Source organism: Procambarus clarkii, chromosome 20 (genome assembly GCF_040958095.1).
Source record: "Procambarus clarkii isolate CNS0578487 chromosome 20, FALCON_Pclarkii_2.0, whole genome shotgun sequence".
NCBI lineage: Eukaryota > Metazoa > Arthropoda > Malacostraca > Decapoda > Cambaridae > Procambarus > Procambarus clarkii.
The window spans coordinates 24,882,845-24,894,358 of record NC_091169.1 but is presented as its reverse complement, the minus strand read 5'-3'; the positions used below and the strand labels follow the sequence as shown (position 1 = coordinate 24,894,358).

Sequence of the window (11,514 nt, the reverse complement as noted above, 5' to 3'; positions counted from 1 at the left end):
TTCCCTCCCTTAAAACGTCGTGCCGAGCTCCGAAGTATTAGGTACGAGGCTTGAGTTTTAATCTTGCCAGTATTTGATCTGTCAAGGGGCCAGATTCACGAAGCAGTTACGCAAGCACTTACGAATCTTTACAACTTTTCTCGATCTTTGGCGGGTTTGTTTACAATTATTAAACAGTTGATGAGCTCCGAAGCACCAGGAGGCTGTTTATAACAATAACAACAGTTAATTGGGAAGTTGTCATGCTTGTAAACTATTTAATAAATGTAACCAAAACCGTTAAAGATTGAGGAAAGATGTACACGTTCGTAAGTACTTGCGTAACTGCTTCGTGAATCAGGCTCCAGACTATCAACCGGTCGTCAGAGAAGGGCTGGTACTATGGAGCTCCAGCTGTTTTATGTATATCCATTTTCAATTAGGGTGTGAGGCGGAGTATTACCTGGAGAATATTACCACTGGTGTGTATCCTGGTGATACCCTCCGGAGGTAATACTTGTCCCAGTCAATGGTATTCTGTTAATGTTGAGACCAGGTGTTGACTGGCTCGTTTACTGCAGACCTTAATGCCTTGTTTACACTTGCATGGGGTTATTTGTTTGTGACATTAGGTACTAAATGGTCTATGGGGAGGGATGTGCTATTACGTCAGCACTCCCTCATACTCTGTCGTGGGCTACGTCAGCACTCCCTCATACTCTGTCATGGGCTACGTCAGCACTCCCTCATACTCTGTCATGGGCCACGTCAGCACTCCCTCATACTCTGTCATGGGCTACGTCAGCACTCCCTCATACTCTGTCATGGGCCACATCAACACTCCCCTCACACCCTGCCTAATTGTGTGTTTCGGAATCATGCCTAATAGTTTCGTCCTGCAGAGGGGGTGGAATAAATTATTATTTAGCAAAGGATTTATTTAATGGTTCAGCTGCTCATTTGTATACTGTATAAATTACTGTATAAATCACAGTAACCCTTTTGTTTCCACTGACAATTTACGTAATTTCATCAAATAAATGTTTAGTCCCCCCGTGATTAGTCTCTTCCATACTCGTTTTCACTGACGACATGTTTAAATGAACAAATCCCCAAGGGCCGTGACGAGGGTTCGAATCTACGTCCGAGAGCATCCCAGACGCTGCCTTAATCGACTGAGCTACGACATGATAGTCGTAGCTCAGTCGATTAAGGCAGCGTCTGGGATGCTCTCGGACGTAGGTTCGAATCCTCGTCACGGCCCTTGGGGATTTGTTCATATTTGTATATTTTGTGTTAACTGCTCGAGCAAGAGTCGGTAGCGTGAGCACTCGCTCACTCGCTGGCTCACTCTCAATCTTGGTATTCTCGTTCGCTGTCACTCGTATCTTTCCCCTCTCTCGTTTATCTTCTTTTGCTCTCTCTCTCTCTCTCTCTCTCTCTCTCTCTCTCTCTCTCTCTCTCTCTCTCTCTCTCTCTCTCTCTCTCTCTCTCTCTCTCTCTCTCTCTCTCTCTCTCTCTACAATGCTGACGTCAATTTACAACTTGTGCTTCGTGATGCGGAGTTTATATTCAATTTTTAATTCCGGATTGAATTTCCTGGTTCTCTTCTGTATTCCAGTGTCGTTGGAATCTAAATGTATAATTTGTGAACATATTTGGGAAATTTTTATTTTAATTGTAGTTTGTATAAATGCGTATGAGTGTATGTTATTAGACTCGGTGATGGGAAAAGTGTGGGGTAAGGTGATCGTATTATTCAGGTAGAGAGTATGTTTGAAGCACACATAAGAGACAGGGGTGCCACAGCCCCGCTCCTGTGCCAGGTAAGTCCACTACGGGCTCACCATAGCCCGTGCTACTTGTAACGTTTTGTTCCAGTAGCTGAATCTAAAACAACAACAACAGTGTGTGTGTGTGTGAAGGATTTTTATTTAGCTTGTTTAGTGTGCAGACCGTGATGGGTACGGTCACAGTAGTAATGGTAGGATAGCTTTGGTTGACAAAGGCCCAGATCGGCCAAAACGTTCATCTCCGTCGTTGACCGAAAACCTCTTCCGCGCCTCCGATCACCTGGAGGCGCAGGAGTGGGAGAGGGTCCAGGCCGGAGAGAAACGTCGTGTGTGTGTGTGTGTGTGTGTGTGTGAGAGAGAGAGAGAGAGGGGGGGGGGGTTAGATGGTCCATTTGTCTCCGGCACATTACTGTGTGACTTAATATTCCAGGCTGTAATATAAATATCTCGAGCAGTAACTCTCAAGGCGTTATTAAGAATCGTAGTTTCCCGAGGTGACTTTATTGAGTTGATTGGAGTCATTCGTGTCACATTGCTCGGGAGTTATGGTTCTTGATGAAAATTACACGAGCGAGACTTGTGTGAGGAAATGAAGAGTGTTTTGCATCTTATTAGAAGCGCTGAGGCCTCCAGTTTTACCCCGGCGCTCAGCCTAATTTACATTCGCTATAAGACTTTGTGTTGTTTGGTCAGAGGTTTCTTGAAAGTGAAATGAGTTGATATTTTTCTTCTTTGTGATGTATGTTGCTTGGGTATGGTGGTGCTTGTGGCTCATGTGGATTGTTGAGGCTGGTTGAGGGGGGTGACCGTTTGTTGGGGGAGAGCAGCATAGTTTGTGATGGTTGGAGGGGGTGGGGGGAAGAGGGGGCGGGGCGGGACAGTGAATGGAAGGTTGGGGGTGAGGGTGAGGGGAAGGAGCGGGTGTCAGTGTATGAGTGTATATTTCCATACGTGTGATCATTCGTGCATATATAGACGCATCCTCGACATGAAGGATATTGACCTCTCCATGTCATTAGTGCCTTCATTAAGACCCCTTGTGCGCTGAAGGCTGCGATTGGTAAATAACTTCCATTATTAATTAAGATAATTAGTGGCGATGTGTTGCTCGTTAACCTCATTAGTGTTGTAACTGCCCTCCTTTCTTCCTAATTGTTTGTGTATCTCTTTATCACTCCTCTCTCTATGGGACGTTTGTTGCTATTTTTTCTGATAGATGAGCTTAAATATGTTTTTCTTGGTTCGAATTAGGTGACAATGCAATCTTGAAAATACGCATCTAACTTCGAGCAGTAACGACAATAATATTTTGTTTCCTTTTTTACAGAATAAAGAGCGAGGAAGCGTTTGGAAAAGGGAAGAACCTAGAAATGTGTCCGGTTTGAAATACGCTCCTGGTTGGAGAGGAACATCATATATTGTGTTGTGTATCGCGTGTGTTAAGTGCAGTGATATGTGCGTGTGTTGCGTGTACCAGTGTTGTCGGTCACTTGGGACCTGCCTGGTTCCCCAGTAGCCAGGACCTCCGGTAGCCAGGACCTCCGATACCTAAGATCTCTGAGAGGCTCCAGGATCCCCGGTAGCCAGGCTTCACGAGAGGCTCCAGGATCCCGTCCTCGAAGGCTCTTACCCGTCCCTCCTACACCACTTGGAGTCAGGACTCATAGGCGACCTCTCTGGCAGGTCGCCCTCAACACCGTCAAGATTTATTGGTCAAACTCTCCCCAGATTTTTAAGGTAAGAACTCCTGTCTTTCTTATATATGGAGCTACCCTTTTTTCTTCCGTTATAAGATTCAGAATAAATATATTTTAATTATTAGAATTCTGGATCGTTTGAACCACGATGCCTCGACCCTGAGGAGCAACTGACCCAAGAGTTTGGGGGAAGGTTTTGGAGTCCTGTTTTCGCGCGCGTCGCCTGAACCAGCCAAGAGTCTCGTGCCGTAAACATGTTTTTGCGCCTGGTGGCGCTCGTCATAAGAGTTGATTTGGTAGCCTAGGATAGTGTCTGGGAGTGTTGCGCGGGCTGCTGAGGCCAGGCCAGCGGAACAGCCTATTTGGCTCTCCTGGTCGGGAGAAAGAGAACGTTTGGCGGGAAGTTCTCTACTGCAGAAGTCCCTGGCGGAGACATTTTAGGGAACACGTCTGATACACGAACACAAAATTTGTATTAATTAATTATTGGCGATTGGGGGTACAATAATATAATGAAATATTATTATGAAATAGGATTCATCATCATGACTCATCATCATGACTAGTAATTATGGTGACAATGATGATTAATTTTTTTTTTTAATTTTGCCCCGAGGGGCGAGTTTATTGGGCAGCGCCACTCATCCTGTGAGTGGACATACCGCCATAGCAGCATGTACAACACTCCGCAATAGGAAGAAAACCTACTGGGTCATTCATCCTGTCACGATGGTAGTCATTTTGGTGACGATAATGCAGAATCCTCAACATGAGGGGAATTCCAGACGATATCGAGTTAGCCGTAATTAGTTTGAGAACTTGGCATACTTGCCCGCCTCGCAGCATCGAGCAGAGGGGACAATTGGAGCATTGGAAGCGTTGGTGCGTGACGCCTGGTGTGTGTGTTCTCTGGTGATTTGTAAGAGGCAAACTCTGCACGTTGAGCAGGTGGGGGGGAGGTGGCTGGACTAACAACACCTGCCAGAAACTGATTGGAATTGCTCTTGGGGGAAAGTAATTTCAAATTGAGCTTAAACGAACGAGCTGTGGATAAAAACACGCATCGCGGACGAACGCGCTCGCGCACACACACACACACACACACACACACACACACACACACACACACACACACACACACACACACACACACACACACACACACACACACACGTGAACTAGGTGAGTACTCTCTCTCTCTGCGCACACACACACACGTGAACTAGGTGAGTACTCTCTCTCTCTGCGCACACACACACACCCTTGCCTGCTGGTAATGAGAAGGATGACATTGTACAGCCAGGGGGGGGGGGGAGAAGCTCCCAACCCCAACCCAGAAACTCGGGCATTTCCTTGCCAGCAGATTTTGAGAATTTTCATTTCTCTTTGATGTTTGTCTCTGATGTTTCGTCTTGGGCAATGACTCCGCACAGAGGCGGGCCAACCATTGGGGCTGGATGGTAGAGCGACGGTCTGGCTTCCTGCAGGTCGGCGTTCAATCCCAGACCGTCCAAGTGGTTGGGCACTATTCCTTCACCCCGTCCCATCCCAAATCTTTATGCTGATCCACTGTTGTTGTTTAAGATTCAGCTACTGAGAATAAAAAGTTGCAGGTAGCACGGGCTATGGTGAGCCCGTAGTGGACTTACCTGGCACAGGAACTCTACTTATCCTGATCCCTTCCGTTATATTAGTAATATGTTTATTGTTTGTGATGTGTCTATGTATGTATTAACACGTTGTACTGAACGGGGTGAGAATAGCTTGAGCTACCTCATCCCTTTGTGTGTATTTTACCTCAATAAACTTATTTCAATTTCAATTACGTTATATAGTCGTAATGGCTTGGCGAGTTCTCCTGATAGTTCCCTTTCCCCTTCCTCACTGAGGCAGCTTCTATCATTGGAAGGAACTGTGTTTCTTCCAGTTAAATTACTTACTGGGTCCTGAGGCTCGAGTCAATCCAGGTCTGTAGTTCGGAATTGACAGTCCGGAAAGAGCTGTAGTACAGCTCTTTCGCCACTTACGTATTACCAGAAGCAGAATAAACGACTATTTGTTTTTGTAATAATTATATATATGGTCCATAAAAAAAGTTAAATTAGGAGATTGGAACTTTTGAAACTTTGAGAACTCGTAAGTTATTTGCCAGAACTAGCTATCCACACGGTGATTCCACAAAATATGTGAGCAAAAAGAATTTCACAAACATAGCAACTTTTGATGGAGCTATTAAATAGTAATAAACTAGTTTTCCCAATGACGAAATTCTATCAAGTTAACATAAACTTTAATGGAAATTCAAATTACTTTTGAAAACCAAATTATTTGCCTTTTATAACTTTGCAAAAATTTTTGGTATGACAATAAATCCTAACAAGTGGAAATATTTTTAGTCTTTCTGCAAAGGGTAATCCTTAATTACCAGATAAGGTCAGGAGGCATCAAAGGGTAATCCTTAATTACCAGATAAGGTCAGGAGGCATCAAAGGGTAATCCTTAATTACCAGATAAGGTCAGGAGGCATCAAAGGGTAATCCTTAATTACCAGATAAGGTCAGGAGGCATCAAAGGGTAATCCTTAATTACCAGATAAGGTCAGGAGGCATCAAAGGGTAATCCTTAATTGCCAGATAAGGTCAGGAGGCATCAAAGGGTAATCCTTAATTACCAGATAAGGTCAGGAGGCATCAAAGGGTAATCCTTAATTACCAGATAAGGTCAGGAGGCATCAAAGGGTAATCCTTAATTACCAGATAAGGTCAGGAGGCATCTGCTGGAACTGGAGAGCACTTAAGGTGCAATAGGTGACTGAAAACAGAAGACCTACCAGAAAGTTGGAAGACAACTTAGTCCCAATATGCAAAAAGGGAGACAGGCAGGAAGCACTGAACTACAGGTCAGTGGCCTCTTACTCCAATTCCATGCAAGGTGATGTAGATCATAAGAAAATAGCTAATAGCACTTTCTGATGTACGTTAACGATCTTCCAGATGGTAAGGACTCAGTCCTATCAATGTTTGCCGATGATACAAAAATTATAAGAAGGATTAAGACAGAAGATAGCGAGGGACTGCAAGATGATCTGAATAAACTGAATGAATGGTCCAACAAATGGCTACAAGAGTTTATCTCAAGTAAGTGTAAAGTAATGGAAAGGTTTAGGGAACAGGAGGCCAGACGCAAGGTACCAAATGGGAGATAAAATCCTACAAGAATCGGGTAGAAAGATCTGGGGTTGATATCACACCAATCTTGTCTCCTGAAGCCCATGTCCAAAGGATATAATCAGTGGCATATGTTAGGTTGCCATCATAAAAATTTCCTTTAGAAACTTGTCGATCGTTGTATACCACATATGTCAGACCAATCCTGGGGTATGCAGCTCCAGCGTGGTGTCAATATACAGACACAAGAGGAAGTTAGAACAAGTTCGGATATACGCCACCAGATCAGCCTCGGCGCTGAGAGGTATGAGTAAAGGCTACTGGAATTAAACCTGACGTCAATGGACGACGGAAGAGTTAGGGGAAACATAATCACCACCTACAAAATTCCCAAAGGAACTGACAGGGGGTAGATAAAGACAGACTATTTAGCACAGATGGTATATGAACAAGGGGACACGGGTAGAAACTTAGTACCCAAATGAGCCAGAGAGACATTAAAAAAAATATTGTCAGGGTAGTTCAGAGATGAAATGCATTCGGCAATGATGTGATGGAGGCAGATTCCACACACAGTTTCAAATGTAGATATGAATAGTACAGATATTCCTGAACCCCAAAGACTCAGGAACCTGTACGCTAGTAGATTGACAGTTGAGAGGCGGGACCAAAGAGCCGAAGCTCAACCTCCACGAGTACAACTTGGTGAGTATGCTCATGTACGAACGCACGCACACCCAAGCACACGCATACCTGTTTCATTAATCTTTTTTCCCCTTCCTTCACCTTCAGTTTCCCCTCTTCATTTCAGGTTTATCGCGGGCCTTCCCCTCTCCCCCTCAATCTCCATCCTTCACTCTGCATCCTAGATACACTCTGTCCTCTACATCCCCTCCCACCCTCTTCTCTCTCTCCCATCTTTCTCTCCCTTGTACACGCCTATCCCATCTACCTTTCTATTCTACTTTCCACGCCTCCTCCATCTCCGTAAACCACCCTCTTCCACCCCTTCTATCCCCTCCCTCCCTCTCCACCCCCTCTATCACCTCCCTGATGGAAGGAAAAGTTCTGTGAGCTGCCGAAAATTTCCAAACTCGTCTGTGGACTCTTTGAGGGCTTTAAAAGGTTAATAAGTGATGGGGAGACATCAACAACAATCATAATACATCAAGATGCACAATAAATTCGCTTCTCCCCCCCCCCCAGAACCACACTACTTCCCCCCCTCACCCCTTCCCCTCACGACACTACTCCCCCCCCCTCACCCCCGCGAGTGTCAGCACATTAAGAAGAAGAATCAGAGTGCCGACGTGGGAGAAGTGGGTGCCGCTGCCACCTTAAATATGACGGTCAAAATTGCACCCGTTGGGATGATGGATGAGGGGGGGGGGGAAGGCGCCAGCTGCCTTGTTTCCCCTCAACTGCTCTCCATCCCCCCCCCCTCACCCGCTTCCCTCACTTCCTATACCTGAACTTCCCTCATTCTCAGCTACTTGCCTAACTCTATATTCCTTCACGTGAACTTCTCTCACTTGCCTGCCTCTCACTTCTCTCACTTGCCTGCCTCTCACTTGCCTGCCTCTCACTTCTACCTGACTACTTGCCTCTCTCTCACCTTCAGACGGCACTGCCCCTGTGCCAGGTAAGTCCACTACGGGCTCACTATAGCCCGTGCTATTTGCCCCGCTCCTGTACCAGGTAAGTTACGGGCTCACCGTAGCCCGTGCTACTTGGAACTTGTTCAGAGTAGATGAATCTATAACAACAACGACTCTCACCTTTCTACTCGCCGCTTTACCCTCAACCTCTCCTACCTTCAGCTAGGTAACTTTCCCTTCTCCGTGTTACCCTTACCTTTGCCTTACTTCCCTACCTAAGTCACTTCTCATCTGCCTCTACATATTTACACACTCGTATCCCATCCCTTCAAGTCAATCACCTTCCCTCTTGCAATAGAATTCCCCTTAAACCAATCTTCTTCCCCCTTTCACAATCACCTCCTCCTCAAGTCAATCGCATTCCTTACAATCCCCTTCTCTCGAGTAAACCACCTTCCTTACAATCTTACTGCACCAGGAGGCAGGAATTGGTTAGGTATCATACAGACGAAAATACAATACTTGCAGCACTCCCAGCTCAACCTGTCCTCTTACAGAAAACGTCGCTTTTCGCTCGTAGGCGTTACATAAGGCCAGAAATGGTCGTACTAGAAAATGGAAGCAGGTCGCGAAATTGACGTACTGTCTTTCCGGTCTCTTCTTGGGTTGGCTAATCCTACTTCCTCCAGATACTGAAATGTCAGTACACTGTGGGCACTCATTCCCTTGGAGGCATCTAAGTTGACTTTCTTTATGTCTAACTCGTTCAGAGTGAATATGCAGTTCATCTAGCTTATTTATCATTACCCGTTACTCTTGTGGGTCCCTTGACATGTTTTCTTAGAAAGATTCACGTTGCCACGTCTAATAGTTTAACTCTCCATGTGGCTCTCTGTTATCCCAGTTTATCTTTCCATGGCTGAAGTCTCCCACGATTAACAGTGTTGATCCATTCATGCAGGTGAAGGAAGCTGCTCTCTCTCTCTCTCTCTCTCTCTCTCTCTCTCTCTCTCTCTCTCTCTCTCTCTCTCTCTCTCTCTCTCTCTCTCTCTCTATTATATTAATGGTTGCTCCGTTGTTTCTGTCATAATCCTGTCTGGCTCCTTTAATGAAGGCTTACATATTACTACTGCTATTATCTCTTCAGAACTCCAGCCCTTCCTTACCAGCAGAGCCACTCTACCTCCTCCTCCTCTCTCTATCCTTATATAATAATCCAACAGAAACACTGCATTTATTATGATGCCTGACAATTTCGTTTCTGTGAGTGCTATTACATCTGGGTTTACTTATTGTGACGTTTAACCAAGTTTGCTTGCTTGGGGTGTGCATGTACCAAAAGCATTCGTGCACGAACGTGTGCTTAGGTGTGCGTCTATGAATGTTTATACAAGTAAATATTTGCCAGAGTGTGGATGGGAGTGCGTGGAGCACACACGGTTAATGGAGACGTAAGTACTCCATAAAAAAACCACCTAACAGCAAACGCGTCAATAAAACAGAGAACCTGCAAGTGAAATAAGATTAGTAACTAGACGGAATAAGAAAACCTCCTTCTGGTAGTGCTGCTGCAGCTGCTGCTGCTGCTGCTGTTGTTGTTATTGTTGTTATTGCCGTTGTTATTGTGAAATAATGCTGTGAAATAATATAACATGTAAAAATGAAAAGTTCTCCCAGTCAAGGTGACGCAAAGGCTGTTCTGTGAAACAAATGTCCATGCTCTGGTGGGGAAGAGGCCCTTACAAAGGTGAAGGGCCTTTTGTAACCGCCAGGGTGATGCAAAAGTTCTCTCGAAGTTATGAAACAAAGATCTCTCACAAGGTGGGGGGGGGGGCAGAAGAGTTCCTTGCTAGGGCTTTTTTTGTTTGTTCAGTCTTTACAAGTTAGAAGGCCAGAGAAAGGTTGAAGTTAACAGTCCTTGACAGGGGGAAGAAAGCATCAGGTTCTCTCAAGCGGTGCAGGAACCGACTCTTGTAATCTGGGGAGCATAACGTCCTCATGACACGAGGTGAAACACGGATGTGTGTAAGATGAGGAGGCTACGTTGCCCCTCACGGTGCTACCTGCACATTATGAGGGGCCCCGAGATGCTGAGAGCCTCATCTACATAGTGAGGAGGATATTATCTCCTGCGGCAGTGTCTTGGGGCGCAAGATAAGGCAGGAACGCCTTTTCTTTAAGATACACCGTACCCAAGCTAGCCTAACCCAACATAACACCTCCCAATCCTGCCTGACACAGCCAAACGTGTTAGCTAATACACCATAACTTAACACTATATTCAGCTTTCAGAAATAGAAAATAAGCTTTGTGGACTCGTCTTTGTGTACACAACAAGCGAACCTCTTGCCGGACAGTACTGGTCCTCCAGGTCATAACGTCAACACACTTGTTGACATCAATCGACTTGACAATAGTCCAGGACGGACCGAAACGTCGTCGTCCCTTCACTTTCTAGTGTGTGGTCTGCTCAACATACTTTAGCCACGTTATTGTGACTCCTCGCCTGCATAACGTCAACAGTCTCCACGTCAACATACAGTAATACAAACTGGGTAAATTTGCCTCTTATTGCCTGGACTTCCTTCCTTCGTATAGGTGTACAACCGTTTATTGAAATGAGAGGTGACGTGGTTGAGGAATGGGCGGGTGTAGGAGTAGTACATGTGGTTCTGGGTGTAGGCAGAGACGCCTCTAGGGTGACAGGTGCAGGGGACGGTGGACAATGACAGGTGCAGGGGACGGTGGACAATGACAGGTGCAGGGGACGGTGGACAATGACAGGTGCAGACGATGAGTGACAATAACGTGGCTGAAGATATGATAACCAAGCCACACACCAGACGATGAAGAGACGACGACGACGTTTCGCTCTCTCCTACATTATCAAGTCGATTGTGATAATCGACTTGATAATGGTCGGAAAAGCATAGAAAATATCCATAGAAAACGTTAATATTACGGTGGTATATTTTGTACTAATTTAGGAAGAAAACTCGTCCCGGACGGTAGAACAGGCTCAGGGAGTGGACGAACCCTCGAGACCCTCTCCAGGTATGCTCCAAGACCTCACAGACATGGTCTGGGACGAACAGCTGTTGAAAGTCTGGCTTGAGAGAGAGAGGAGAAGAATAAGACGCAGACGTGAGGAAAGAATGTTAACATTGTTCTCAGTATCAATTCCAAGATTCCATTCAGGCGGAAATACATTCCATGTCTGGGAATAATGTCGATAAAACAAAAGCCATTGTGCGGAAGCTCAATCACACCCACATAATTA

At 45.5% G+C, this 11,514-nt stretch overlaps 1 protein-coding gene across 1 annotated transcript in view; it reads left to right on the top strand.

Moving 5' to 3' along the window:
• Positions 1-3,375: 3,375 nt before the first annotated feature.
• The window catches only part of LOC123755429 (tripartite motif-containing protein 3), a 239,559-nt gene continuing 231,420 nt past the window's right edge, over positions 3,376-11,514 (top strand). The window contains exon 1 of the mRNA XM_045738087.2: positions 3,376-3,509. The gene's annotated coding sequence lies outside the window, so the exon portion shown is untranslated. The remainder of the gene's footprint in view (positions 3,510-11,514) is intronic.